Consider the following 27,147-nt stretch of genomic DNA (forward strand, 5'->3'; position numbering starts at 1 on the left):
GGAGGAGCAACATAACGCCTTACGTGGAGTTAAGGCAAAGTATTTTTTATACATTTATGTCTGGGTAGGGGGAAGTCATAATGAAAGAAAGTATATGTTTCTTACTGTGAGTCAACATTCAAAAATAAGTTTGAAAGCCCAAGTTTGAAACCCACTGTTCGAGGCGATGTTCACCATTTGTGTGTTTTCGTAAAACCAGTATTTGTCTTTTATTAAAATGAACACACGCAGGCTGTTCTCTGTATAGCTGCAACAGAAGTAGTTGTCTTACATTAAGATTTAGGAAATAAAATAAGCTGAGACTTAACCTTCACGAGATAATGTGTGGACATATAACCTCCATTAAATAGATCATTGTCTAACGTTGGGCCTGCGTCACTCAGGGTTTCTTTCTTTGGCATCGATCAGGAAGCCGGAAAATGAGGAAGGTAATGATGGGCTGATCTTCTGCCACAGATGCTGCCACCTCTGCTAAGTTCAAGTTCAGCAACCACTGTACACACGGGCCCAGCGTGACTAGCTACCGGGCTTCCGAGGCCTTCTATGTCGGCTACCAGTTTACGACTTTTTGCAGGTTACATAACTCCTTGCAGTTCCTTTTTTTTTTTCTCTCTCTCTCTCACCCATCTCCTGGAGATGACACTCCCTGCCTTACTGGGTTAGAAATGTTAAATGTGATAACATGCACTTAGAATGGCGTCTATAGGGGGTTGGAGGCATTTAATAAATGTCAATCCTCTGCCTTCTTATTTCTTCCCTTTTCCTGGCTGGGTCTCCTGACAAAGCTTCTCTGACATATATGATCCTATGTCATACTTTATATTCTAATGCAATTATAATGTCATCAAAGTAAGTTCGAGTACAATCAATATAAGCCAAACCAATGGCAGCATAAAGATTTCCTTAATTTTTCCATCTTCGTATTTTCTTCTATTACCCTGTTCACAGCTGAGCAGGCCACGTGTGGACCACTTTCTCTCAGTAATTCCAGGATTCCCATTCAAACATTCCAAGTTCAGAAATGTGGAATCTCTTTTTTATAAGTGGGACTCTTTGCTCTCCAGTTTCTAGCAGATTATGTCCATAGGTTGAAGAAAAATAAAATATGTCTCAAAAGGAAGAGCGTCTTATGAAGGTACACCAAAGTGTGCAATGACCTACATATCATGATTTAATTGACCTAACAAAATTTACTCTTTCACTCCACCTCTTTTCAGGACTCAAAAGTCTACAACTATCATTTCTGAGAATGTCCATGAAATTCTATACAGATAATCTATTAAAGAAATGAGATGGGAAGAAGATGACAATTCGGGAAATACCAACTCAGTGAAAGCTGTAAGACTAGAAGCATTTCCAACACTAATAAACATCCCATTAGCAAAATATCAATAAGTCTACTTACCAATTTAAGGTAGGTTGGATTCATACAGCTTGATTCTCTTCTGTACCTGTGGTTCCACTGATTTCACATGTCCCTCAATGTGGAAAAATCTAGAAGAAATGAACAAAGGTGAATTAATCACAATGAATTCCCCAATATCCCAGAAACAGAAACTTATATTAAAGCATCAAGCATCTATATTAATTCTTTAAAATTTTTCTTGCCTTTTAAATAAAACTTTTTTTTTTTTTTATCCAGACATGCCTCTGTTTCTGGATGTCAAAAAGAAAATTGCGCGTAATAGTTTTAAGAGACAAAACTTTGGAAGCAGAATCACCTTTTGAGCAACCTAGTCCTCAATTTGTAACAACCTTGATTTTCTAAATGTGCTTATTTCATAACATGCTGAAACATTTCTAAAGCCTGGTAACAATATTTATTTGAGTATATTCTTTATTTCAGAAAGCGTTGGGCAGTTTGCTCTTGAACAAGGTCACGTATTTTAAAAAGCTGCTGTACAGAGAATACATAATAGGCAAGACCACAATTTCTCTTTATGTTAAGCATATTCAAATAACTTACTGCTTTGTAGTTTAAAACACTTAATCATTTTTATTTTTGTTATATGTTGTCACCAACAACTCATGTGAGTTCTGGAACCCTCACCTTATACATGAAGAATATTAAGAGACAGTCCTTGGATAACTTTCCCAAGAGAGCAAATACATCTTGGTCTCAGTTTTTTAAGTCTATAACAACTACCATGTTTCTCCAAAAATAAGACCTAGCCGGATAATCAGCTCTAATACGTCTTTTGGAGCAAAAATTAATATAAGACCCAGTCTTATTTTACTATAAGACCAGGTCTAATGTAATGTAATATAATATCATATAATATAATATATCATATCAGGTATATAATATAATACCAGTTCTTAATTTTTGCTCCAAAAGACGCGTTAGAGCTGATTGTCCGGCTAGGTCTTATTTTTGGGGAAACAGGGTAAGCAGGTGACTGCTCAGTGAACTGAATACAGAACTCAGGTATATAAACAGAAAGCTTGGTTTGAATTGGAAAAAAATTATGGTATTTTTTGGTTGACTTGTTAAATCATCTATCACTGTATACCTCCACCTGATTCATCTACCTTACTAACTTTATTTTAATTGAGTTCTCCTAAGTTCTGTTATCTAATATTAGAAACCAGAGAGAGGTACCAGAATCATAATTCTAGATAGAAATTCAACGAAATTCTCTTTTGTAAAAATATTGAATTTAAATATATATCTTCTATGTTTTTATCTACTACCCAAAACTGAAAATTCACTGGGAAAAAACTCTTAATTTGTGAAAGACTGCATCGAATTACACACACACACACACACACACACACACACACACACACACAATTGGTTTTACTAAATTTTGAACTAAATTTTCCCAATGAAAAACTAGACTAATCAAAAGTAAATGCCTTAATGATTTTTACCACAACTCATTGAGGGAGCAAAAATCAAACCTCTGAAATTTATCTTTTAAAAAATATAGTATATCTGAAAACAAATGATCAATCTAGTTTTGTTTACTAGATGTCTCATAGATAATTTTGGCTGTTTCCTCTTAGGTCTGTTTTCCTTTACAACATCTTTGAACAAAATAAAAATTCTCACCTACTCCTCTAAGGAGAGTGTAAAGAGGGAGATAAGAGCTACCTTATTGCAGTTTATAACTAGAAGGTGGGTATTATACAGGACACTTTATATTTCTTATCAGATTTAATGCTGTACTAGTTTATAGTTCAGAAAATAACATTAATCAAGCAATATGTAATAGTAGTACTTTTAAGTCACTTGCAAAGACTTAGTATTTCAGTGTTGTGTTAGAATCATGAAACACAGGCCATTTGGGTTTCTTGAAATGTGTATTTTTAAATTAATTGTATTTCATTAATTTTTATCTGTAGTTTCTTTTCAATCATAATGAATTTAGAAAATTAATTAAGTTGATGGCAAGATGCAAAAACAGGATTAGGCAAAAGGCCCATCTAAAACCATAATAAAATGTCATCTGTCATTTTAATTCATTGTCCCTCATCACTTAACTATCAAATGATATAGTTCTGACATTTAGAAGAAAGACAATGTGCATAATAAATGTCAAGGCTTTTTTTTCTCCAAATACAACTTTATTTTCAAAAAGCATAACAACTGAAACGCAGGTGTCATGTAATTTGTTTTTCTTTTCACACTATAAGCTTTGCCTAGAAATGTGCATCAGCCAAACCTGATATCTGTTGCCTAGCAACCATCTGCCAATTGTAAGACTTAGATGACCTGGATATATGTCTGATTATTAACTCTTATACAACTGATTTAATTAAACGTTGAGAAACTCTTAGGATTCCTAGGTTAAAAATATTGAAGTGGAATTTAATTCTAACCATCAACAATTTAATTAGGTTGATTTTCTTATTAAAGGAATTTAAAAACTGGAGGAAAAAAACACAGCAAAGAGTTTTAAAACAGCAATAAATTATTTTTAAAAACAGAATAATGGTTTGAATTTTCTCATCTGGCAGGCTTAAGAACAAAAAGTACTCTGAGTAACTCTTGTAATTGAAGCCTCGATTTTTACTTTTATCATCTGATTTATATGCATGCAGGTTTTTCCAAAATTTCAATGTCACCAAAAATTCTGAAAACTAAGGTCATTGACAATAGCTTAGTTTTGTCAATGACAGACTTCACCAGTGCTTAAAACAAAAATCATAAAGCTGAACAAAGAGATGTTAGTCTGCCAAGCATTCAGGTAAATTATTAATCTCTAATGTAAACATGAAACAATAAAATTAAAGATTGCATCAGTTAAAAAGTTACATACTTCCAAAATATACACTTACTGGATATATTATGTGAGAACTGGCAAATGAGGGATAAAGAGACACAGAAGAGAGAGACTAAAAGTCTTTGCAAAACAATGACATTTAAATAAATAGAATGCTCCCACTTCTTGAGGCTAAAAAAATAATTAAATGCTTTGCTGAACTCTTTGACGACACTGTATTGTTAAAATGTTAATTTCCACTTGTAGGAAACAAGTGTTCCAAGTTCTTCCAAAAAATTTAAGTAATTATAAATAGAACAATATTCATCACGTTAGAGTCAAAGTACTGTTAAATTTTATATGGGTTGAAATAGGCAAAAAAAAAAAATGTGTGTGTGTGGTTGTATCTATATGTATAGTAATTAATAACAAAACTACCTGGGTACTCATATTTATTTTTCAATTATAAATATTTATCATTAAGGATATCTTCTTATAATTGAATAAATTTATTATAAAAATCAATTTATTAAACCCTGACTGAAAAAGAAGACTCATTTATAAATAGGCTTAGTGTTTGCAATATTGAAAGATGGCCCTTACTAACTGCAGATAAAACCTCTCATTCTCCAGGGACAAAAGACAGCAGAGTGGACTGCAAATGCATATTTGACTATAATAGGCAGTGTCAGTTTAAAAACAATGAAATCAATTTGTATAACTCAGTTAATAATTTATAAAGTTGTAAATAGCATTCAACTGATGGTTTTTAACTCAATGAAATATTTTAGGAGAGTTCTAACACAGTTTAAATTGTGAAACTTGGAAGGTAATGGGGAAAAAAATAAGATAACCATATATTCTAAGAGTTTTGCATCAAATGAAAAAGAAAGGATGGTAACTTACAGGAAAACCAGAATCAAACCAGGATGTGTGTTGTTATTTTTATTATATAGAGAAAAGAGAATATTCTCAAAGATAGAGAGGAAGAGCGAGGGCAGTAATAACGAAAAAGAAAAAGATGCGTTGATGGAATGGGAGGATGGTTATTATGGAAGTAAATCTGTGAAGAGGAAGGAAGGGAAAGGTTCCCAGATTCAGGTGGAAGAACAGCTTCCAACACTGGGATGAAGGAGCAAGAGTTAATTTAGGGGCTCAGCCTGTATGTACACTGAGGGGGACACTGGGAGAGAGGGGTAGAGGTGTAAGGCACATTTCACCTTCTCATTTGACCTCTTCCCGGACCTAGCCAGCTGGGTCTTTCCTGACCTTCTTGCAGAAGAAGGAAATACAAACGCCCTTCCCATTACGAATCCCCCAGGGCAGTCTGACCCAAGTCTGTCCAGGCAAGGCCTCATCCGCAGAAGCCCTGGCCTGTCCCAGCTCTGTCAAGGGTTTGAACCTGAGGGAGGGCCAAGCACTTAGGAGAGTGCCTGGCAAATTGTAAGTGCTTAAAAATAATGGGAAAAGTGTGGAATGAGGGGAATGCAGGATGGACCACATATTTTTGCACTGATAAACACATTCCCAGATAGTGTGATGCTATCTACGCAAAAAGGAAATACAGGGGGCTTCCGTGTTGCATCTATTCTCTACCTAAATTGAGTGTATTAACTTATTTACAGTCTCAAAAACCTTTATGGAGTAAATATAATGATTCACTTACTCAATGAAAAACCTGTCACTAAAATAATTTTTGTAACTTATCAACACTGACTCATCTAGCAATTTTTAGAAGCAATTTTGGGCCAGGTTGTTTTCTGGAAGCTCAGTATACAGAAGTCAATCGCAAAGACGGAAGGAACAAAGGCTGCCAACCAGCTGTAGTGTTCTATCTGGGCCTTGTTTCATCCCAAAGCCTCGGCTCCTTTTATATGCCACTTTCTAATTTGAAGCAGCTAAACTGAATGCCCTTTTCCCTGGTGGTAAGCAACAGAGGGAATTCTAACAAGGTAGCCAGTTTTCATTGGCAAAAAATATCGAAACCACAGATTGAGTGCATTTCCTGTATAAATCCCAGGGGAAAGTTAATGAAAGCAGAATGTTGAATATTCTTGCATACACAGCCATAATTGCTTGTTGGTTTTATATAAGCCATCAAGCTAAACTAGTGATATTGTTTTAATGTTAGTGAGGATTTAAGTAAAATGTTAATAGAATAGCTCACACATTCAATGAATATTCATTGGACATGTCCTAAGTACCAAAGTGTAATGCCTAACTCCTAAATTAGGAATCACGGAGGTAAGGATGGACAAGAGGTAAGGATGAAGCTGTCGGGGATGTAAGTGAGCAGGCAATGATGATGCAGGTAAAAGGGTCAATAAGATGCTTCGTACAGCTGCTGTCCATTTTTAACACAACATTGCTGGTCAGGAGAGGATTTCATAGGAGACTAGAATCCAAAGCTAAAAGTCATTCTGTGACAAGGGCTCGTCTAGAAAGAAACAACTAGAGAAGGGAGAAGATATTAAAATGTATTACAACTAGGATCACTTAGAGCAGGTGTTCAAGAATGTGGGTATCAAATAAGATGTCTTTTCAAAGAAAATACCAACCCGTTAACCTCATATAATTTAACGACCACACCAAGCGGCTATGGTTTATTCCAATTTCTTCAAAATGTATTTGAACACTATACCTACCTAGTCACCTGTAGTGAAACATGCCTGTCCATTCTAGCTCAAGGTGAAATCTGAAGTTCCCATTTCAAATAACTTCAGATAATTCATGAAATAAAATTGTATCTGGATGGTAATCACACAGCAGATTTCATGCATCATGTTACATTCAATTACTGTTAAATTGGTCAAATACCAGTACGCACAGTTAATACAATGGATCAGTCAAAAGGCCAAATAGTGAATCTAAAAATATGAATACCACAAAAATTCATTATTGAGTGCACACTGCTCTTCAAAAATTACTTTTCTTAAACACTATCCAAACAAGACAAATATAGCTTCATGTTCTCCCTTCCCAACTTTTTCTTGTTATTTAATGCTATTTAATCGTTAGTTTTCTCCAATTGACCTTTTTTTCTTTTTTCCACCTTTAGGAACTCAGCCTCCTGAGAAGGACAGCAGAAAAGCCAGTAGGTAGGCAAGACATTCTCAGTACACATTTAGAGGACCCCAAAGAACATATTTGCCATTGAGAGCATACTTCATGGGAAACGGAGTAAGGAAAAGTTGAGGGAAAATAAAAGGGAAGTAATTTTAATAAGGACTCATACTTGTTGAGTGATGCTATAGGACAGACACTCTGCCAAATACTTCACTTGCTAATTCAAACCAGAAATGTACGTAACAAAATGTTACAGAAGAAATAGTGGTCAGAAATCAAGAGAAAGGCAACATGTGTTGAACCCCACACTGTGCCAGAATCTCTCTGTGTGTGTACTGTTAAATTTTCTCCTGTCCACAACCTTCTCGGGGGAAGCTAGGGTTCAAAGACAGATCTATTTGGCCCACACATGCTCCTGCTTTCCTTGGACGATGCTGTTTTTCTCTGTGTCCTATCTCCTCATGGGAAGGGAGGCCCTGGTCCTGAGGAAACTCAAAATCACGTTGCTGTGGAAACTACCAAGAACCTAAAAAGACTTCGGAATTAAAAAGGAAAGACTGACATTTTTTTAATAAAAAATGCAACAGTCATGACAAAACTGATGGCTTACTGATTAAAGGAAAACAAACAAAGACAGTCAACAAAACAGTCAATAGATATCCAAATTCAGTACCAATGAGAAATTTTCAGTAGTGAAAAATGAGGTGCTGCTGTTTCGAACAGGAGAGTAAATGTACTCACATAACTTGCGACATGGAAGGTCATTTTTTTGACAAACAAGGGTGGACAGAAAGAAAGCACCTGGAAGCCACATCACTAGCTAGCTTCTATCTAAAAGAATGAATAAAATACCGTTAATATTATGAAATATTGGACCGCTCAATAAAATTTCCATATATTTTTAAATGATCTGACATAGTTTAAAATATGATATGTAAATATGTTTATTTTTGGTTGTATTTAAAGCATAACTTATTGGAACCCTTGACCTAAAATAAGAAAAAATATCAGTGAAAGGCCAGGTCTTGTGTTACCTACATGCAGAAATAAACCACGTAGCTATAATTCCAAGATTCTGGCGAAACAGCCCAAGTCAGAGGTTCAGTGAGGCCAACTTCTGTTCCATAGATCAAGGAAACTCTATCCTGAGATCTACTAGGTTGTGGAAGAATCTTTTAAGAGAAGACATGATGCTAATTATCGTCCCTGGGTTTTAAAAAGATGTCCCATGAACTAAATAAAAGTGGAGGCCACGATCTCTCCCACAATAGACATATACATAAAAATGGTACTGAACCTCAGGGCCAGGAAAAGAGATAATCGGTGTTTACCATTCATGTCAGATACAGGAGTCTGGAATTTTTTCCAGGGGAGATTATTGAAAGGCTCTCTATGGAAACACAGATACTCTTATGAGTCATTATTTTTTCATTTCGGGGAAAATAAAATTGTAACCCTAAATGGCACAGCTCTTATTCTAGTTAAAATGGCACTGCCATTGGTATGTTATTTTGGAGGACTATAAATTTACAGATCAGAGGGAGAGATGAGAAATTCATTTGACTCAGCATAATAAACTAGAGTGCAATGTTAAAGAAGCACCCAAAACAGGACCAGTTGGAGCTGGTTCCCCCATTGACTTGTTAGCAAATCCTGTCTGCTCTGCAATCTGCCACCTCGGGTACATCTAGCTAAAGAAAAGGAGGCCATCGATGGTGATACCATTAAATCACAATGTACTCTTCCATTATTCCATTGATTTTCCTTAAATTTGCAGGACTGTGATTTAGTTATCCGTAAATTTATCATTTGAATTCCTATCAAAGACTTTTTAAAATGTAAAAATCAAAATTTGTCAATTTTGTCAAGGTTGCCATAGTGTTTTTTTGTTTTTCTTTAAACAAACACAAAGAAGAAAGTCATTAAAACAGAGAACAGAAATTAAATGGCCATACCTACATCTACAAATATCTAGACCGGCGTATATTTTGTACCATGAATCAATATTCACCCTAGCTCTTCCTTGTTTTAATGCATTCCATGTTCCTTTCCCCATCCGTTCATTCAAACGCACAGAGTTTTACTGTTTTTGTAGAAAAGATCTCTTGACATTGTGCCTTTCTTTGACTGAGTGACATGTAGAACGCGCGCACACACACACACACACACACACACACACACACACACACAATGGATGTCAAAGAACGTGACATGATAAAATCAAACAAAGTTTATATCTTTGATCATTTCAAACTCCAAGGAATTTGCTGTGCCTCTGACAGTTTAACCTTGTGAATGACACCACGTTCTTTTTTTTCAGTGATGGAAAATTTCAAACACACACAAATGTGAGAAAACAGTTATAAGGAATACACATTTCCCTTTTACTAAATCCTTGGAGTTATAGGATCCAGTTTAAACATAAATTTTACATATACATAAATGTCACATGTAAATACTTATATTATATATATATGGGTATGTGATATATATAGATATAGATATAGATATAGATATATGTATATATATATAGATAGATAGATAGATATACACACACACACATATATATATATACATATATATATATATACATATATATATATATATATATATATATATATACATATAGATACAAATATATTATTGTAGGCATATAATTCTCTCCTTTACCCTCTTTCTTAAGGAATGAAATATTTAGTGAATGCTGACATCAACTGGAAAACATAACACTGGAGTTTTAGTTTTGGGTCCACGCACCAGACCAGGAAAACCTATACATGTCACTTACATTTGACATTTTCTGGCATCAGTGGTCTACTTTCCAGGGTTAAGAGGTTAAAATTACTCCCAGTTCTAAGACCTTGTGATTTCAAGAGAATACATTTCAGTTTTACGCATACCAAAATTATTCTCATTCGAGGTCTTGCTCTAATTTCAGTGGCTTTACCACAAATTTTCAGTTTTCTTTTGTTAGAAGACACAAATTTAAATTGTTCAAATGTGCAGAATATGTGTTAAAGGCAAAACTGACAACGAGGAAATATGTTGTATACCCATCAGATATTAAATATTTTTTTTATCACTTTCATGTGTCATAAGGAGAATATCTGAAGAGTGGGATATAAATTTCTGCAAACTCTTCTATTAGTAGTATGAGATTGCAAAAGAATATATAATTGAGGAAGACTGAAATTCGTGACAAGAAACAAAACATTGAATATTCCCAAGTCTAAGAACAATAGAGTATTCTCCCCAGATTCACACAAAAGACTTTAATCTTGGAGACCTGGATAGGAATTTGTACTAGTTTTCTGTGTTGCAGTAACTACAGAATTGGTGGCTTAAAACAGCAGGAATGTTTACCTTCCAGTTCTGGTCGGAAGACGGACACGGATGTCGGGGCTAAAATCAAGGGGTCCTTTCGGTAGGCCCTAGAGACAATCTATTTCCTGTTCTTTCTAGTGTTCGCAGAATTCAATCCCATGCAGTTGCAGGACTTTGTGTCCTTATGGCTGTCAACATCTGGGGCCACTCTCAGCTCCCAGAGGACTCTCTCCAGTCCTGGCACGTAGAGCACTACATCTCTGAACGAGGCGTCACATGGCCATGTGTCCTACACCGCCAGGAAAGATTCTCTGAATATACATACTCGTGTAATAAGGTTGGAAAATCTAGGCTATGCCCCTCCTCTCAGGGTCTGCCGTAATCACGTCTGCCATCTAAGGCAGTGAGGATTAGGGCACAGATGTCTTTGGGGAGCGATTATTCCAGCTACCACAGAATGGCATCTTCAAAAATAGCTGTAATTGGCCTGTTCCCCAAATTCCAAACGCAGAAAGGGCACCCTGCCTGGCATACAAATCCAAGTAGCCTCCAAAGATTAGGAAGAACGAAGTGGGGAAAAGTCTGATGTCATGGAGGGCTTGTTCACTCATTCATTTGTCTCTTCATTTGTTCCTTTATTCATCCATCTATTAAATGTTTATTATGTGCCGAGCACTATACCAGGTGATAAGAAAACAGCTATAAATAAAGCAGACATCCTGCCAGACTGACTTGAAACATAAGCCTATAGGTTGGTACAGGCATTAGACAAATAACTGTATAGGTTTAAACCATTGGTGAAACTGCTGTAACAGTGTCCTTGATGGGCTTGCACCACCATCGCCACCCCAGGGCTTTGTGTGGAATCCAGCATTTCCCCATGTCTTTTACAGGACACGCGCTATTTTCAAAGGCGAGGGAATACGGATTGAGAGGGCTGGAATAACCAGTGTGAGCCTGGGATGGGAGGCCTGCTGACCTCATCCGTGAGTGCAGCTTCTAACTTAGCAGCAATGTCGTCCTGGAGATGAGGGCCTGCAGTCTGCCAGTTCATCTGGAAATGACGCATACCCTTGTTTCTCTCTCATTTTAAAAAAATATTTGACCATTCCATTTTAATGGCCAAGTGCTTCAGCTCCAATGTTGTGCAACCACAGAATCAAAGCAATTTTAAGATGCTATTCCTGAGGTAATTCAGGCCCATACTTCTGCGAAGGTGAAGAGAAAAAGAATGCATCGTCCACCAGGTTCCTGCAGTCCTGTAGTAAAACCTTCCTGATTGTGTTCTATTGATCGGACAAGTAAACATCGATCTACCTGTTTCACCTGCCCTTTCTCACCCCAGACTGTTTACTTGGTTCGTGAGAGCCTTGCCGTGGCCGTTCCTTGGGTTTCCGAGTTCAGAAGACCCTGGCTTTATCAGTAAGAATTATAGAGCTGGATTTTGTTCAAGTCTGTCAGTCTCCTCATAAAAATGTGAGTAACATCTTTAGATCAAAGAGTACATAAAGAAACTTTAGCAATAAAAATTAATAGTGTATCCATCTCCGGCCTTATGGTCTGCTGCTGATTGAATTAGGCCAGTGGCTGAGGAGAAAATCATAAAGCTAACTAAAGGAAAATAACACCATATATATATATATATATATATATATATATATATATATATATATATATATATATACACACACACACACACACACACACATATATCTATATATTTGTTTATGGTCTTTCGATATCAAGAGAGGAATCAAATCTGTGATTCGAAGACCATTTTTCAAAAATATAACAGAATCCAGAATAAAAAGCAATTTGCCTTTACTCTGTAGGATATGTTAAGACTGCAGGAATGAGGCAAAGAAACTCTCCACCATGTGCCGTTTTTCAAGATGAAAGAAAATCCTTGTCAAATCCTAGCGGTGAAAAGAAATGGGGAACGGTGATTAATACCAGTGTTGGCAGGGCAAAATAAACCTTGAAATCTAAACACTCTTCCATCATACAGAAAGCTATTATCATACAAGAATCTATTACTTCTCTGCATGTTAATTGTTGGCTGGTTATTTCTCAAGTACTGTGGAGCCATGTTGAAATGTGTGCAAATAGCTTTCAGCATTAAAGTAGGATTATGGAAATTGCTACCATAGAAACCCATGATAGCCCCTATTGCTCGTAAGTACATATAAATCCTTCAGCTTCTCCCGTGGTCATCTAGGAGTTCCTGAATCCACATCGCTCACACACTGTGTCACACAGCGATGGGTGGGAGAAAGGTTGCTAGCAACATAAATGAAACATCATTGCCACATGGAATGCCCCATTCTGGAGCATTCCCTGGATCACTACGCCTAGCCTTAAACAACCAAACACAAGTACAAATATCCTTGCCTAGAATCTTCCACCTGACTGACGAACTCTTAAAAATTATGTTTCTTTTTAACCTTTAATTCATAGGGTTGGGGGATCACAGAGTGTGTCCTCTCTGAAATGAGACAGTTCTGTTACACTTGGGATTGCTCACATTTGAACACTCATTTCTCCTAATAAGAAAATTATAGTACTCTTAAGAGAGAACTCTTGCACGATTGAATTGTACAGATTAGGGTAGCGGTTGTCATAAGTGTACCCCCAAATAATGCAAACCATTTAGACTATTTTGTTCTTCATGCAACATTACTGGACAGGTGAGTGTGTTGGCAAGGCAACTCTCACCCATGGAATAATTCAGGGACCCAAGTTCAAGGTCACTGATTGTCTCCATCCCCGCCAGACAGAAGGGGAATGAATCCAGGTGGACTGCATGTAAGGGGCCTTCGGAACCAGCATGGCTTCCTCGTACTGCTTCCTTTGGTTATTGAATTCCCTCCAGTCAGTCTCCCTGGCTTCAGTTTTATTTCACTCCCCCATCCACCATCCCAGTTTATATAAGCCTTCCACTCAAATGGAAGGGACTTAGTTTCCACCCTACAGAAACCTTCCAGGGACTCACAGTAGAAAACACTCAATATATATTTGTGAAGCGAAAGAATAAACATTACTCAGAAAGTCCATCGTGGCATTTGGCAAATGAGAGGCGCTCGATAACTGGAATATATTTTGCAATTGATGTTAATTTTTAATAGCTCTTGAAAGAGAAGCTCTGAATCCATAAAAATCTAAATATTTTCCTCATGAAGAAGCGAATCAGCATCAGTTCCTAAAATGCATCTAAACAATATCCCAGCAATGCTCTTAGATCTTTAAAATGACCCTTTCAGCACCTTTTGTTCTAATTTTGTCATTTCCAATGAATTGATGGTTTGCTTAGTTTTACCTAAGGTTTTTCACAAAGTGAATCTTCCCACAGATTCAAATGTTTCCTCCAAACTCCTGATTCTTTTCTGTAATATTTCAGGTATGTCAGTATCACAGCCTTTGTTTAATGCAAATACTCATACACACACGCACACATTTCACAAATAAATTAACTTTATAAACAAAGAAGCAAAGCTTTATGCTTATTATTTCATTTCTTAAGAGAAGTATTTCTTAAAATTCAAAATTAGAGTACTTTTACTAAGTTTCCGGGTAAATTAGGACAACTGAAATCCCTCATTAGAATTCTAAATACCTAAAAGTCAAAGTATATAAAAATGACACTAAACTGTTTAGTCTATTAGGCAGTTTAATAATTCCCAAAGGAAATTAGAAAGCCAATTACTTGGGTAATATAAATCCCGAAAAAGCCAGTCTCAAGCATAAAAATAGAGAAAACAATAACACTACACGGAAGGATAGAAAGTGATTTTTTTTTTCTAAGTCCCTTTTCTTCAATTTTCACGGTTCAGGTTATGCCAATCATATACGATAGCTATGTCATTTTATCTCTCTAACCAGTAATGACCATTTTTGCAGTGGACCACGAGTTTTGTACGAGGTCAGAAACAGTGTGCAGGTTCTATAAGGAAAACTTTTTTGAACAAAGTTCGTTTAAGACCATTTACGACCGCAGAGGCAGAAAACGGTTTCCATTAGCCACGGAAACCAGCATTACTACTGAGAGTCCAAAGGACGGTTGCCAAGGGTGATGTGAGTGCTTCCACATCCAGCAGATGCTAAGACTCAGGAGGCCCAGGGTGGCACCTGCTGCTGCAGCGTATTGCAGCCCGCATGTCTAGGCAACCAGAGTCGCAAGACTGCTGTTATGGAAGGTGATGTGGCACACAGGCAATTTGTCCCGTCTTCCTGGTGGTCAGAAGTATTACCCGGAAATGCCAGAGGAAGCCCGATTCCTTCAGATAAAACGTGCCTGTACTGTGAATAACTTGCATTGCATGCCAACCTTCTCCTTTGGGACAACCACAGATGCGCCATGTTTAGTGACAAGTGACCTGATAATTCCACCAGGCCCAGTCTCCACATCAGCACCCTCTGGCCCTGTACACTCTACATGGACACAGAGAACGTCCAGACAGGAAAAAGCGCAGCTCTTACTGTTGCCTCCTCATGCACACAGCCAGAGGGGGTGGGATACGGAAGGGAGAACCACAGACTTGTCTTTGCAAACCACATCCTACATATGAGCCGTGAATACTTCCTACAGACGTTCACAAGGAAATGTTTAAAATGTTAGAAGTAACGACACAGAAACAGAGCAGCAAACATACTAAGATCAGATCATTTATCCGCTTTCCAGTGTCCTCAGTCTCTACCTCTATCGCTTCTCCATTTCAAACATGTTAATTACTGCTTTCTTAAAAAACAATTTTCCACGCGTGCTACCAGGAGTACTGAGCACTGTTCTCTCTGCTTCTGACACTCAGTTCCACCTTCCTGTATGCTTTCATCCCTCATGGTTCTCTTAGGACGCCAGGCTCCACTGCACCAGACTTGGGGACAATTTCCCAGTGGGACCTGCTCTTCATTGCTGCCCTCTGCAAAGACTTCCATGCACTGGAAAAGGCTTCCAGGCTTCCCTTCATTTCTTAACTAATTCGTAATCTAATCACTTCTTCCAGTTCTATTATGACCACGCAGTTAGGTTGCTCTTCCCTGCGTCCTGTTGTATATTATTCTTATTTCCATTTCATCACCAGTTTACTTTCCTATTATTTGACTCCAGACCATATTCCCCTGAGTACAGGACCTGTGTCCTTTGTCTCCCTCTCCCTGGCCTAAGCATAGTCTCCCCAACTCTCATTGGATAAACAAGTACAAATAAATAAATTGTATTCAAACAATTCTACAATATTTTTGATCCAGAAATTCAGTCTCTAGGAATTGATCTGAAATACTCAATTAGATGACTATATAAAAATGTCAGTACGTCGAGGGGACCCAGCTCTGGTCTTACGTCATGAGCTTGGGGGTGGGCATATGTGTGTCCCCTATAATTTCCTTTATAAATATTTTTGTATGTCTGAAACATATCCTAATACATTTTTCAAATTAAAATAAAAAATACAAAGATATAGGAGAAAAGAGACACAAAAATATTAATACTAGTGAACAATTAGAAAAAAATTGAAGTACATAATCACAGCATATGAATATAAATTGAAGTCTACATACATTTTGAATACAATGGTTTAGATCTTTTCTTTCGTGGAAAAAAAATGACCACAATACATTATTCAGTGGGAAAAACAAGCAGATTACAAAATACAAATTATATTGTGACCCATTTGCTTTAAATTGTATTAATACAAAAGACACCATAAAGAAATTTTTCTAAAAGGTTCTTTACGATTAATATCTAGTGGTAAGATTATATATATATATATATATATATATATATATATATATATATGATTCTGAACATGATTTAAATGTGTTTAAAAACTATTATTTCAATATTCAGAAAACTATTGCTTTTGTTTGAAAAACAATTTCCTCAAAATATTACGCAATTTTTTAATATTTCTTTTCAAAGTTAAAAGAAATCCAGAGTGTTTTGTTGCTGTTTCTATGGGTTTTACTTTGTTTTTCCTTTGCTTGCTTCAAAATAGCTAATGACCTACATAGTGAAATAATAAACCAAAGAATACATAACAAAACAACTTTTAAATAAACATATAACATTTTCTCATTCTTCCCTCTTTATGTTATAATCAAAAAGCAAAGTTTTCCTATGTTGATACGCATATTTCCTATCCATACAATGGATGGGGGAAGAGGGGATTGAAGAGAAAGAAATAAATGTAGAGTTGTTGAGACAAAATGAGGTTGATATATAAAGAGAGTTCAAGAGTTCTCAGATTTATTCAGTCTCATTCCTCTTTGAAGAGCTCATGAAAAATATGAATCTTCACCAGGAAAAAAATGTCTATTCACAACATATGCATACAATTTTACCAGGTTCGTAAATTCCATAATGCACGGGCACATCTCAGAACAAAAGAACCTGACCTACAGAGACAGAAAAACAGAGACCCACGCAGTTAGACACACAGAAAAGGAGAAGCAAAACCTAGATGTAGATTATCTGCATGACAAACTTTTCTTGTGTCCCTTAGTCATATTTGCTATCAGCAAATTTTGAAACCAGGAGAGTCTTTACAACTTGATATAGGAGTGGGCAGTATCACTTCTTACCACTTGTCTTTAAAAGATTAGACAAAACAAACAAATAAACAAGGGGATTTCCAGATGCAGAAATGCAGGTATGAACACCCACACCCACGCTTTAACAATTACAAGAAATAAGAGCATAGCAGGTTCACAGCAGGTGACAGTCTTCACACGGTATTTCATGAAGCCAGCCCTTCCCATCCAGAAAGCCTGGTTCCCCGAGTTTCAGTGCTAAGAATGTTAGAAGGAGAAGGTGGGGGTGGGATGGGGGACTTGAGGTGTGAGAAACTAGGAGGAATGAAGGAAAAGACGATTCCATTTCTTGAACTGTCTCAGTTTTCATCAGAATTTAATTTTTAAAAAAGCTAAAAGGGAAATTAGACAATTTTGCAGAATAACATCTGTGGGCTAATTTCAATAATTAACATCTGAAGAGCAGTTGCCAATTTTTATTCCTACTATGACCGAAACAACTGAGTTCGCTTGTCATAGAAAAACGTTTAAATATTTCTAGTTCGTTCTTCCTAATTTATTCCTCCTACTGTGCACCTCACTGCGTGTGTAAGTAAACACCCAATCTAATCTAAGGAGGAGCCGGATATCAAAGAAAAGCCCCTTGGAGCGTGTTCAGTCTCCTAGATAAAAATGCATGTTCTCGCAGGTAACAGCCCTCCAGCCGCTTCTCTCCTTCAGGAGGCCCTCGTCTGCTCACAGGCTCTGGGCTACAGGCAGAGGGGAACAACTTATGTCTCCTGCGTGCAAACTCCTCACCAGCCTCCTGTCAGTCTCCTCTCAACTCTAGTACACGAGTTGACCCTGGTAAACTGCTGGTCCATCCTTTAGTTGGATCCATGTTTAGGCACAAAAGGTCTCCTCCTAGCTCTTGCTGGTACGTTTTCAGTGCTATGCCCTGAGTCAATCGGCCAGGTGCAAACCTAGCTCCCTCCCAGAGCCACAAACAGGGGCATGGAGAAGCCCCGCCCTCGCTGCACTCTGTGATGTTCTTATTGATTTGACCTACTACCTCTCTAGGTTGGAGACTGAAGACTCCAATCTGAGACCCGCTGCATTGGACCGCTTTACACACTGCCGTGTCTCTTTCCTCCTTCTCCCCACAATCCCTCACGACAGGAAAGGAAGCTTCCCCCTTTCCTTCTTCCTCTTCCACCTACCAAATTCCCCTTATTTAAAATTCAGTCACCTCGCCTGCCAAAAAAGATTTCCCCATACTGACAGAGAAATGAACTTTGCACAATTCATCCAAATATGGGCCTGGTTTACAAGACAATGTATGGATGCAAAATCTCCCCTTTGGAATTTCAGAACCTAACATTTCTTCCTGGATTAACAGATGCCCAGGTGAACTAGAGCGAAGGAAGGTTCCGAAGGTCAAAAAGGGAAACATAAAAATGTGAAGCTGTTAACATTGTCCTATGCCCCATGTCACCCTTCTGCCTCTCGGCACACTCAAATAAATTAAGCACCCCCTAACAGCAGAAGGTAATTTATGGGACGCACCGACATAAACAATAGATAGAAATGGTACCAGCGCCGACCCCTTCTCTACTTTCATACCCCTGGCCCTAGCCAGGTAGGGATGGCTGTACAGCTGGAGGCAAGCTTGCCCCTCCTAAACCGTGATTCAGCTTCCAACTCTCTCAATTCCAGGGGGTGATTCAGTGGAATTATGCAGAGTCTCAGGGCACCACCTTGACTGAAAGCAGGGGAGCAATTAACACTGCATGAATTAGCCTCAGTCAATGTACAAAATGATACAGCCCCTCTCCCAACGTCGGCCCACCAGAGCGGAAAATGCTCTTATAGTTCCGTCCCTCCCCAGGCTCTGCTCACAGAATTATTTCCTTCTGAGACTCAGGGAGAAGAGACTCGGATTGTCTATTAGCTCGACTACTTCATCTTACTTAGAAAGACAAGTTTAATAAATCAGAACCTTCTTCTATCTGAATCCTGTCTACCAACACTGTTATCTTTCATTCATGAGTGTATGTGCTGCCTGGACTTGGAACATAACACGGCCTTGACTCTTCTTTAGTCTCTGGGGGGAAATGCCCACACGCCAATTACAATCCTGGTTCCCTTTTCCATCCCAACTCCCGCGTTGATATGGCCACATCCAGAATCTTTGCAAATTAAAAGAAGATAAAAGAGATGAAGGATGGGAAGCCGAGGAAAAGAGGGCTGAGTCCAAGTGTCCTTTTCTAGCCAGCTTAGAAAATCTGCAGCTCTGTGCAGAACGGCGTTTGTGAACGCAGTGAGACTACAGTAACAATTTGTAGGGGAGGGGGGTTGGGGCTGGGAGAAGCTGCTACACAGTCAATAGTGAACGGGGAGAAGGAAAGTGTATTACTGGTCAGGGTATGCCTGAAAACACTTTCAGGGGATGCCTCAGTCCCTTTCAGCTGCTATAACAAATACCACTGACGGGGTGGCTTAAAACAACAGGCATCTATTTCTCACAGTTCTGGAGGCTGCGAAATCCAAGACCAACGCTCCTGGATTTGGGGTCTGATGAGGACCCCATGGAGGGCTGTCTTTTTCACCGAAAACCACACAAGCGGGAGGGAGGCAGGGCTCTCTCTGGAGTCTCTTTTATAAAGGAATTAATAGCATTCATGAGCTCTCTGCCCTCACGACCTCAGCACCTCCCAGGGGCCACACTTCCTAACACCATCACATTGGGGATTAGGGCTCAACATAAGAATTCTGGGGGGACAGAAGCATCCAGCCCATAGCAGCATATTAGAAGAAGACATCCAATGTGCCAGGGGAGGGTTTGCAAACTGGACATCATACCGAGAGGTGAGGTTTCACAGCAACAGGGCTGTCATTTCGTGAGGCGAGTCGCCGGGTTCTGTTGAAGTATTCTGAAGTAAGATGCTCACCAGCTTCTCACTAAATCCTTGTGAGAAGTATTCCGTTTGGCCCTTGCAAAGCACTATTTTATAAACTGTCTGAAAATGCATAACACTTTAATGGCAAGTTTTCCTTGAAGCACTAGGTATGTCCCCCAAGCCTGTCCTGAAGGCAGGTAAAGAGGTCTGACCATCACTGGTCAACACTGAGGGGAGAAGGAGGGGGAACAGAGAGAAAAGGAAATAACCAAAGAACGGGGAGAGAGAGACGAGGAGAATGAGGAGGAAGGAAGGAAGACACAAAGGAAAAGTGAGGGAGGACGAATAACTAAATACACACCAATGCTGCTTCTTGACTTACATGAAACAGTAACTCTTACATCACTCACTGACAGAGCGAACGCCTCAGGGAGTGACTGGAGGGAAAGAAAACTAAATACCTTTCAGACCTGTAGTATTCTGGGTATGTGAGAATGGTCATGTCTGGGCCTGAAGAAAATTCCTCAGATGGCAGATTTGGCCACCGCAGACCAGATCTCTGCCCTGAGGAGTCGCAAAGGTCTTCACGCCCCCTGTGATTGGGGAATGCATGTGAGAACTGTCCAGGTTTCCGCAGTTCCCGCAGATGCGACGGCTCTGGAAGCCTTATTAATTCACAGTTGCTTTAAGAGCTGACGCTACAAACACAAAGAGATCTGTACTCTGGGAGATGTGTGTGAGTGTGTGTGTGTGTGTGTGTGCGTGTGTGTGTACATATGTGCTCACGTAAGTATGTGCAAGCAGAAGGATGGCTTTATTTTATCACCTTTTTGTATTTCTTCTGATTACAAAAATGCTTTCTTCTGATTACAAAAATAAAACAATTATTTTTTTGCTTCTAGTTTTCTATCGTTTCAAGGAGGGGCTAGATTGTACCTTCTTGGTGAAACACTGATTTCCTCTGCAAAACCCTCCTACTACAGACAGGTGGACAGTTTTATACCGAGAAAGAAAACCCTAGATTTGTATTGGCAAGGAAAAAATCATATTCTTTTTTCTCCTCTACTGACTTAGGAAATAAACAGTTAACAGGAAAATAGTGAATAAAAAAGCAACTACCACAGATAAACCTACAGACAGGAATTACATATGGCGTATTAAAAGCAAGACTAAGCATGCTGTCAATTGACAAATGGTGAGACCGCTCATTTGACCACCATTATTCTCGTAAGTAAATAACTCACTGTCACCAAGATCGACAGAAGCCATTCACTGCTTTAAACCACAACATGATTAGCAGGAAGGCATCATCTGTAAGGCAGGTTCCCTCAGATTCACACACGTGCTGTGACGTCGAGCTCCATTCCACCTAGTCTCACAGCCACATCTAACATTCAAGTTCAAACAACGTAGACAACAGGAAACAAAACCAGAGCAGTATGTGAAATGCTAATAAACTTTCGAGGAAACTACCATTTTGGACTTATCTCTTACTGGTATATTGCAAGAGTTAAGATAGGTATTTTATAAATGAGTATTTCTGTATTGATAGGTGATACCTTGGTTCTCGTTTTCAATACTGCCCAACGCATATGTAATTGAAAGCGAGACAAAGAGACATGGGTGAAAAAAGAAAATAATTATGCTTAGCCACATATAATGATGCTATGCACATGTGCATTAATAAAATATCAAAACATATTAAGAATTCTATACTTTGTATGAAATATACATCAAATCAGACATCAAAAACTCTGAAGTAGACTATAAATAAATAACAGGAGATAGTTCTCATAAGGACATTTAAATTTGTTTAGGTGGGATTAGATCTTTAATTGGCAGGACAGTGAATTTATTCCTGTTTGGTTATTTTACTGTTATAACCTCCTCCCCACCACCTTCCTTTGTCTACTGCAAATCCCCAAGACATTTGTAAGTAAAAAACAGGAATAGTCAGCTTAGCAGAGAGTTAAGTCAGCCATTTCAGACCATTCTCAGTCTCACAAATCTCCACATCTGTGTGTGTTTCCCATCCTACCTCTCCCATCTCCTCCTTTAGCTGTTCATAGCGAGGCATCCAGCCTTGAACAGGCTATCCTGTCATGAATAAACCATACCCCCAGCAATGCGTTAATAGCACCGCCACAGAAGAATAGTGATTAAATATTTAAGATCTTTATATTCTGTTCTGGCAAGAAGGTCAATTCATGGATATAAGTGTCAAGTTCACTTAATGAAGCGGGGTCACTCTTATTAGCCAATGGAGGCAAGACAGAACGCAGTGAAGAAGAAGAGCCTTTATTTCAAAGTAAAGAGGATGCAGACTATCTTGGTATTTTGCTCATAGCAACCAAGCAAAATACCAAGCTTTTGGGAAGTGAATGACCAACAGAAAAAAAAAAGAAAAAAAAAGAAAGAAAAAAGGGAAAGCAAACAAAACTGATGAAAAGCTTGGCTTTGAAGTTGACCAAATAGGATTCCCCATGTGACTCTATTTCCTACAAGCTTTGTAACCTCTCAAAACTTAATTTTCCTATAAAATAGGCCTTAAAAAATAGTTTAAATGAAGTGATACAACTATACCATGGCTATATTGACCACTCCTGAGAAAGTCTCCAGCAATTCAAGTCTCCAGGGAGAGGGATGTGGCCGGGAGCACCGCCTTCAACCCCCCAGTGTTTTGCCTACCAGTGTCCCGGGGATTTGTGGTAAGTGAAGGCAGGCGGTGGGAAATTGCAACAGGATAATAGTCACACAGGAAGAAAGCACATCTAGGGCAGGACAAGTGTCCCTGCTGCAGCAAGGCCAAACCACCAGGGGATCCTAAATTCTGAAGGAGAAGGTCCTCCTGAGACACGGGCAGGAGGGACCATTAGGGTAGATTCTATTCCTCTAAATTTCTAACAGCACTTGTTCGTCACCTACTTTCTATGCCTCTTAGGTACCCACGGCTGCTCTACTTCCTGTGACCCTCAGAAGCCGGAAGCTCTAATGGCCTGACAGCCCTGTGTCTGCAGCTTCTGACATCCATTTACAGCACATTCCAAGTTTCCCTTCACCATCATAGACTAAGTTTCCCAAATCTAAAGCTCCGTCTTTCACAAAGCTGTAGCACTCCCATCCCACCCACTGCCTTTCCCTGGAAGCGCAATGTCCACTAGAAAAAAAACGCATTTGAAAAATCCTTGGCTGAACTTGATCGACGAAAAATTTTGACCCAAAGAGCGTACTACTTCACTGCACGTCTCCTGTACAATTTTTATTGCTTTCCACCAGCTCTCCTTCCTCACTTGGTCCACATTTGTTCACGGCATGGGAGCTGGTGCTGACATAAATGTCTTAATGAAAAAGGAGATGTGACAGCAGCTGTCACTTCTTTGGTTTGTATTTGTACATTCAGTCCTCACGTGGTTTAATCATTTCTCAAATTATGTCCCCAAGATCTCAATGCCTTGGACACGTGAACAAATAAGTAAAATCCAAGATACATGAGTCAAAGAGTTAATCCTTAACCAGTTTTTCTATATCACCTTATTATAAACATTTCTTTATCAACTCATTTTTCCTTAACAACTTGTTAATCAAAATGTTCCCTTTTGTATGCACCATCAATCCCAACTTGGCAGCACGCCCTTTGCTAAGTTTTAAAGTAGATACTTTGGCTTCAGGAAGCTGTGGCTTTATGTCCGTTTGCCAGATTTTGCCCTCAACAAATACATCTTATGAGCTGACTCTAAGCTCTATGACGCTGCTATTGTAAGTGGAGAGTGTATACATATATATACATATATATACATCTATATATGTATATATAGATGTATATATACATATATATAATAAAATATACATATATAATAAAATGATTATATTAATAATAAAAATGATTATCGATGGAAGGATGTGCTATGAAGAAAACTAACAAGACTAATAGAATAGACTAGAACAACAGTGGATCAAGAAAGGTGGGGTGGGGACATTTTAGCCTGGATGGAGAGGGAAGGTCTCACTCAGGAGCTGACATTTCAGCCGGGGCTGAAATGTAAGCACATGACCATACAAACACACAAAAGAATGGATCCCAAAGTCCAGGGAAGGCCTTCCGGAGAACTGAACATGTCCTGTTCTAGGACAGCTGAAACACGGAGGATAAGAAGGGACGTCGGAGGACGTTGGGTGGACAGAGAGCCCAGTTAGAGATTACTGAAATATTCCATGAGAAATGATGATGCTGGGACTCAGGGCATAGCTGTGGATGTGGCAGGAAGGAATCAGATTCCGAGACTCTTCCAGAGGCAGAACTGACAGCATTCCCTGGTGGATTAATTTGAAAGGTGAGGCAATGAGCAGTATCAAGAATGATGCCATTTGGGCCAAGCGGAGTGATGGATGGCAGTGCCATTCACTGACATGAGGGAAAGCATGTTGGGGATGGGAAACTAATTGTTGTGCTTCGGTCGTGCTATACGTGAGACGTCTAAATGGAGGCTACCGGGAGAACAAATTTGAGCTAAGGAAAAAGAATGAAGATGGGCTAGTTACTTCCCTGTTGTCTCTCTGTTCTAAGGCCATTTTTCTATAGCACCTTTTTCTGTAAATCACATTTCTCATTCCCCTTTGCCTGCTAGCTTCCTGTTTAGGTTTCGTTTATTAGGTTTTGTTTTAAGAAGTGTATAAAGAAGGAGAAAGGGAAAGTAGACTTCCTTTGTGTTTTCCAATTGCTGCCAGGCGTTATTCTGGCAGCAGCAGACAACAGCCTCCAGCTTCGAGCTTCTTCAGCAATGAGCCATCACCCTGCCTCACACCCAGAGGAACCAGAGGTAGCCAGGCCCCTCCTCTAAGAGCCAGAGTACCAGCAACCTATCTATCTATCTATCTATCTATCTATCTATCTATCTATCTATCTATCTATCTATCTATCTATGTATCTATCTATCTACCTATCTTCTATCTATCTTTCTATCTTCTATCATCCACCCCCTATCTATCTATCTTATATCTATCCATCCATTCATCCATCCACCTATCTATCTTCTATCCATCCATCTATCTGTCTATCTTCCATCCATCCATCCATCCATCCATCCATCCATCCATCCATCCATCGCAGCCCAAGTATCCACTAAGCCATGCTCACTTCAGCAGTCTGAGAACCTACTAAGCTTATAATATGTTTGTATACAATTCCCTGAAGTAAGTCCTACCTCTTTGAAATTCTAAATATGGCTTATGACAGATATATAGATGATAGTAGATAGATAGATAGATAGATAGATAGATAGATAGATAGATAGATAGATGAAGGATAAACAGACTTTTTTTTTCCTTTCCCTTAAAAATGGGTAGACTGCTATCTCTGAATTGACTGCATAAACTAATCAGAAGTAAGTTCTCAGATTACTACTCTGGTATCACTAGCTAGTAAAAATACTAACAACAAATTATCGTACTACGTATGCATATCCCCTTGATCTGTTTTTTCTTGTTCCTCAATGAGGAATAGCTTAAATAGTATCAAAATAGTTCACTATTTTGAACAACAATTCTTCTTCCTCTTATAAGAAAAATTTCCTACCATTTTCTCTACAATTTCAGATACCAAGTAGAGGAGTCAGGTTTCATTCAGCTAATTAATTTAAAGTGTCTTCAGTGATATTCCTTACCCATAAAGTATATGTATTTATGTTTATAACTTCCAGAAGTTTCCAATATTTGTCACTGGAAAATCAGAGGAATGCAAGATCTGGGAGGAAATAATATTTAGCACATTTATGTATCCTTAAAATTCCACTTAAGAGACCACTACAGTTACCACTAGTGTACACAAAATTTAGAAGCTACATAAACATACAACATAAGCCCACAATAGATAGCATAAAAAATGCACAATCAAAATAATAAATAACAAGTGAAAGCTAATTGTTTTCAGGATCTAATTACTGAAATAATCCTGAAACATGATTTTTACTTAGTTTTTTTTTTCAAGTGATTTATACACACATTTAAAAAAGGAAGTTACAGTTGTTATATAACACTGCTTTTCATTATCAACAGTCTCTGCCCCATAGGATTCGGCTGGGGAAACTGCAAAGTAGAGTCATGAGATATTCAAGTTTTCAAAATGATCATGGCTCCTCTCCTCCGCTGACAAAGGATGGAGTGGAGAGTTGGGCAATTTGAGAGCTCCACAGTTAGGGGAGAAACACAGGTGTTGCCAAACATGCGTGCTGCACAATACCACTTTTAATTGTATCACCTGCAGCCCTAGGAGTGATATCCTTTTCTAGTAGGAAAATATTTTTCAACTGGTCCCATATTGAATCTTACCTCCTCCAATGTTTGTAATCAAGGTGAGCGGTTTGTTTTGGGCCCCGGGGCGTGCTGTTAGAAATAAAACGTGCAACTGCCTCTGTGCCTCGGGGAAGACGCAGGCATCTGTACATTTGCGTAGTCCTCCTGTGCTGCCATAGAGAGAATCACCTCGTCTTCTTTGGCAGCTCGGCGGTGTCAAGGTACAGAATGCCTGTTGGAGACCCCCTCAAAGTGTTCTCAAATACAATTCATTTCCTTTGGAAATGAGAATTATGAGTTCTTCCAAAATATGATTTAATTATGCACTTACATGAAATGTCATCATCTTAGCACACTTGACATTTTTCATACATATTCTATTCCTGTCATCTATATCAATGACAAATGACAGAATAAAGGCCTAGTTAAAAATGATATCATCCGAGACATTTTATATAATTATGAGCAATTAGAATTTGTAAAACATTTAAATGAATTTCGTGTTTTTTTTTCTTTTCAAGCCCAGCAAGCTCATAAGAAAAGTAAAGCTAGCACTGAATACTCAACGCACCAATCAGGAGGCAGCGTGAGGAGAGCCGGACTGAGTCATGGCACCATCACCTCCTCACTGTGGACCTTGGATGAGCTCCTCATCCTCCCCAAGATGGTTTCCTCATCAGCAAGACTAGAGAGCTAAGTTGACGGCTTTCTAAGATTCTCTCGTGCAACAAAATCATGGACTCCTAATATTTACTGGGTATTCATAGGTCCAGAATTTGCTAGATGCTGTGAGGGGTCTACCCATAGCCCTTAGCTTGAGTTGCTTACAGTCTAGTTTTGTAAGAAATAGGAAAAAC

At 38.6% G+C, this 27,147-nt stretch overlaps 1 protein-coding gene across 1 annotated transcript in view; it reads right to left on the minus strand.

Moving 5' to 3' along the window:
* The window catches only part of RALYL (RALY RNA binding protein like), a 1,518,143-nt gene that overhangs the window by 1,383,205 nt on the left and 107,791 nt on the right, over positions 1-27,147 (minus strand). The window contains exon 3 of the mRNA XM_074318489.2: positions 1,406-1,494. The gene's annotated coding sequence lies outside the window, so the exon portion shown is untranslated. The remainder of the gene's footprint in view (positions 1-1,405; positions 1,495-27,147) is intronic.

This window comes from Rhinolophus sinicus, chromosome 7, assembly GCF_057876585.1.
Source record: "Rhinolophus sinicus isolate RSI-liver-muscle chromosome 7, RSI-T2T, whole genome shotgun sequence".
Taxonomy (NCBI): domain Eukaryota; kingdom Metazoa; phylum Chordata; class Mammalia; order Chiroptera; family Rhinolophidae; genus Rhinolophus; species Rhinolophus sinicus.